The 5,149-nt window shown below is 42.7% G+C and overlaps 1 long non-coding RNA gene across 2 annotated transcripts; it reads left to right on the forward strand.

Annotated features, from left to right (window-relative positions):
- The first annotated feature begins 350 nt into the window (after positions 1–350).
- On the forward strand, positions 351–1,896 carry LOC123739593 (uncharacterized). Of its 2 annotated transcripts, none has more exons than XR_006767772.1 (3): positions 351–489; positions 734–838; positions 1,692–1,896. It is a non-coding gene; the product is annotated as an uncharacterized lncRNA (long non-coding RNA). The 2 variants fall into 2 exon arrangements; XR_006767771.1 differs by having other exon boundaries at positions 758–838.
- Positions 1,897–5,149: the final 3,253 nt, after the last annotated feature.

Below are 5,149 nucleotides of genomic sequence, written 5' to 3' on the forward strand. Positions count from 1 at the left end.
CCCTTTCACGCGTGAGTTCCAAATATCTCTAACGGTTGCCACAGCGTGAGTTTTTTGTGCACGTGATGTTAGAATGTTCTCTCCATTCCAGAATGTGATTGTTACGTAACAGTGCATTTAATCCGCGCTGCCCTCAAACCAAAGCACGCAGACTGTTTTTATTTATAGGCTGTTTCAACTTCAATTTCAAATGATTTTCTAACAAGTTTTTATTTTCTAAGAACAGTTTGAATTTGTGTGTTCCGCCTCCTCAATCATTCACATAAAAATAGTCATTTTTACTTTTGCGGACAATTACATTTTTGGGACATTTCTGACCCGGACAAAATTCCCCAAGCACTTTTCAATTGTTTGTGCAGTTCAAGTCTGCAGACATTTGCTAATCTCCCGTCAGAAAAGGATCTGCACACGTGTTCACATTTTCCATCTGTTGCCCTCATTGTTTTCGTTACTAATAATAACTTTGGAAATGTGTGCGTTTCTATCAAAGTAAGTGCATTATTACATTGTAATAGTTTATGTATGTCGTTTCTATTGTAGCGTACTGTATGTATGGAGCATAATAGATTTGTGTATATTCTTATAACCGCGGACACGTGAGGTAACGTTACTCATTTTATAACCTTTATGTTATATTCAATCGTGCTTAGGTAGCTAGCTACATTTTTCTATCAGCTCTGTAAAACAATGCTAATTGCGTCAGAGAAGTATTATCTTGTGTTGTATTTTGAAGCTACATGGCCTTATGACTCCCTAGTGGCGCAGCGGTCAAAGGCACAGCACGGTGCTAGAGACGTCACTACAGACTCCCTGGTTCAAATCCATGCTGCGTTTCTAAGTAAGTGCCTTATTACGTTATAATAGTTTCTGTATGCCGTAGCGAGAATAATGTATACTTCTTATAAGCGAGGGACGTTACTCATTTTATAACTTTTCATTTTAGTCATTTAGCAGACGCTCTTATCCAGAGCGACTTACGGTAGTGAATGAATACATTTCATACGTTTTTTTTTCTTCCGTACTGGCCCCCTGTGGGAATCGAACCCACAACCCCCTGGCGTTGCAAACACCATGCTCTACTCAATTGAGCCAAGGGAGGCCCACCTTCATGGTGTTATATTCAATCATGCTTAGGTAGCTAGCTACATTCTTCTATTAGCTCTGTAAAACAATGCTAGTTGCGTCGGAGAAGTATTAGCTTGTGTTGTATTTTGAAGCTACATGGCCTTATGACTCCCTAGTGGCGCAGCGCTCAAAGGCACTGCATCTCAGTGCTAGAGGCATCACTACAGACACCCTGGTTCAAATCCAGGCTGTATCACAACTGGCTGTGATTGGGAGACCCATAGGGCAGCGCACAATTGGCCCAGCGTTGTCCGAGTTTGGCCGGTGTAGGCCATCATAGGTAAATAATAATTTGCTGTTAAATGACTTGCCTAGTTAAATAAAATAAAACATATGACCATGGTTTGTTTATTTGGTCTATTCAGCATGGCTCTGTTCTGCCCTGCCTTGCCCCCTTGTGGAGCTCAAAAGTTAGTTTCTTACTGTTATAACTCAAATCTGTGATTTTGTCAATGCAATAAACTATTTTTATAGCTGTGTTTATTATGTTATTTGTAATATTGTTTTATTGCTATATCCTTATATTGTATTCTAATTAATAATTCCTCTTTATTCTGTACTTTCAGAAACCACAAACAGTATTTGCCAATATCATAACTGGACATCTTTCGAGCTGAAGATTGAGGACAGCTTTTGTATGCTAACGTTCTCTCCTTAACAGTTTTACTGGATGGAAACACAGCAAGAAAACACATAGGCCAATATGTAATAGTCGTCTATTTTATTGAAGTATTGGTAGTTGGTTCAACAACAACTTGTTTTACTAGAGGACAAAAATGTAATATGCATAACCCATATTTAATATTCATGCAGTGACTGAACAACAACTGCATTTCCACCCCCCACCTCTAAAGGCATAGTATCAGGCAGGTCACCTGTCAAGTCACCTGTCAGGTCAGTCAGTCACTTATTGCTGCAGATGTGCTCAATAATGCTTGAGCATGTGATACTCCTCAAAGCATGGTGAAATACATGAGGTGTATCACAAGCTAAACACATGTATTTTGTCATCTTCCTCTGCTTACGTCTCCTGGCAGCCAGACAGGCAGACTTTGCAGTGCCTCCGTGTGCGACTCACCTTGAGCAGCAGTTTGAGGGACTTTGCAGGGAAAATGCCGTGCAGTGAGGCGTAGGGGATTGTCTAAAGCAGGCGACCCCCAGTGGAGGGGCGCCGAGGGGTGTGGTGCTCCTCCAACAGCCTCTCATGAGGTTCTCTCTGTATTTTTGGTAGGTAATTACTTTACCTATGAGGGAGTGGGGAGGATGAGGAAAGTTAGAGGATGATGAGGCAGTGGGTAGGTTGGTGAGATATTGTCACTGTAATTGCATAATGGATTTGTATGTGAACTGTACATCCAATTACAAAATACCTGTTTCAGTAATCATCTCACCTGTTAGTTGGCGGTGAACTATGCTGCCGTTGAGGACAGCAGTGTCGATCAGCTGGAAAAATATCTTCTTATACCACTTGGTCGTTTTCCGAGTGCATTCCACAAAGCTGTTTATCATGTCCGCCTTATCCACGGCCCCCATTTTGAGGTTATAGTCTATCACACAATCTGGTTTTATCTTTCTCTCTCCCGTCAGGTGGTCCACCTTCCCTGTGGCCGACATGGTTGCTGTATGGACAGTGGAGAGGACATGGACTGTCTCTTTTGTCATGCCACTTTACTGCCAGCTGTTGACCGTTCTCCTGGAACTCCACCTCCCCCTCTCTGCATCTTCCTGCATCCGAATCGGCATCCCCCTTCCTGTTCGACCGACTGTGCCACAGGCCCCCTGTGCTGTTGGAGAGCAGATGCTGGAAGAGTGTGGGACTGCTGTACCAATTGTCCACGTACAAAGTGTGTCCCTTGCCGAGATGAGGAGCCAGCATGGTCATCACCACGGACCCAGACACCCCAAGCCCCTCATAATGTTTGATGTCAGTGGTGAGACCCGTGTACACTATAATATCCAGGACATATCCTGTCTTCCGTCGCACATGACAAAGAACTTGACCCCAAACCTGTGCCTTTTGGAGGGAATATATTGACGGAACGCCAGCCTACCTTTCCATAACATCAGGGACTCATCAATGCATAGGTCCTTGAATGGCACAAAGATCCGACCAAATGCTGATGTCAGGCTGATAAGAACAATTCTTATTTTGTATAACGGGTCACTTAGGATGGCAGTAGCATTGTTGACGAAATGCAGGCATCGCAGCAGAATTAGGAAGCGGTCTTGGGAAAAGAGGGTGGCAAAGAAGGGAGTTGCAAACATAGGATCTGTGCTCCAGTAGTCTCTTAGGGAGTTCTTCTTTACTATCCCCATGAGGAGGACTGTCCAGGAAGGTATACATTTCACTAATTGTGGTTGTCACCCATTTAGCGAGTTTCCCCTCACTCCTGGCTCTCTCTTCTCCTGTAGCTCCAAGGCATAGCGATTGGTCTCCTGTACTATGTTTCCCACGAGCTCCTCTGTCAGAAACAACTTGAAGCACTCTGCCTCAGTTGGAAATGGCAAGGGGCGTTGCACTCCAGACTGGGACTCGTCAAAGCAAACAGCAGGGCCAGGAGGGTGAAATGGCTGGCGGCCTTCCAGCTACCACAGAACTCTTGTACTTCATCCACTGTCGGTCTGCCTCCATCACCACCAGCATCTTCAAAGGGACCTGGTACTTCGTCAGTGGACAAGGGAACCTCAGATTCAGGGTTCTCAATGGCTACAAGGTTGGGGGCAGCTCCTCACTGTCACTGTCAGAATCTGATTCCTGACTTTCATACTCAGACTCATTGTCAGAATTTAAAAAATCTCCAGAATTTCCACATTTGTGAGTTGTCTCCCTTTTGAAAGACATTGCTTTTGCTACAGCTTAGCTCACGAGCTACATACATAAACAACAACACTGAATGGCTCAGAGTGAGAGGGTACGTGATTGACTGCCGGCATGCGTCACTTGTATCAATAAATCACCATCAGAAAATGTTTTGTGTGGTAATTATTTGTGTATTTACTGTTTTATTCACATGTTTTCAATTCTAGGTGACAAATCATGCATTCCGATTCTTGCATAGATTGTAATGGGCACATATTATGTGTGTAAAATACTTATTTGAAGGTTATACTGATTATGATGAGCTAAGCTAATTCCAGCTATGTATGGAGCCATGTTTGTTGACATACAATGCATTCTGAGTTTCACGTAATCGTCTGACCAAAGATGTTATAACAAAATGAGGTGAGTAAGAGTTCACTCATTTTTGAGGACTTCTGGAAAAGAATGGTGGGATGTGAACGACAGTAGACACACCCCTTCAACGTGCATACTATAAACAGACTCGAACTCATCTTGTCTGTTATTATCTTCGGTTTCTGTGAGGAAAAAATGCATGGCTGCGCGCTGAAACTAATCGTCGGATTACTTTCGATTTCTAGAAAGTGTTTTACTCAATTATTTTGATCAACGGTGAGCAAACCCGTGATGTGATTAATTGTAAATAGTAATTGCTATTAGCTAATTCATAGTGTAGTTTATGTCAGCCGAGAGTTAGAAAATATGACCGCTTGTGTTGCGTCAATCTTTCCTCAGCGCTAGGACAAATGGATAGCTACATTTTTCCGGTTAGGATGATTGTGTTATGCTATAGATACTTCTGTGAATATCTGAACATTGCATCAAAAAATAAACTGCTCACATTCTGGACATAACTTTGTAAGGACTGTGTTTGTGTAAATAGTTTCTGAAAAAGTGTGGCCAGCTGCGGCTGAAACTAATTGTCGGATTACTTTCAATAATTGTACATAGTAATTGCTATTAGCTAATTCATGGTATAGTTTAACGTAAGGACTGTTTGTGCAAGTAGTTTCTGAAAAAGTGTGGCCAGCTCAAATGTTGATTGTTGCGTCATTCGAAACTGGCCGTTCTAAATGAGCATTCTAAATTAGTGTGTCTAATCACACGGGGTGTGATCGTACGCTCAGGGACCACTGTAGAAACCATCACACCCCGTGTGATGGTACGTGTGAAAGGGCTAGAAGA

Source organism: Salmo salar, unplaced genomic scaffold, assembly GCF_905237065.1.
Source record: "Salmo salar unplaced genomic scaffold, Ssal_v3.1, whole genome shotgun sequence".
Classification (NCBI taxonomy): Eukaryota; Metazoa; Chordata; class Actinopteri; order Salmoniformes; family Salmonidae; genus Salmo; species Salmo salar.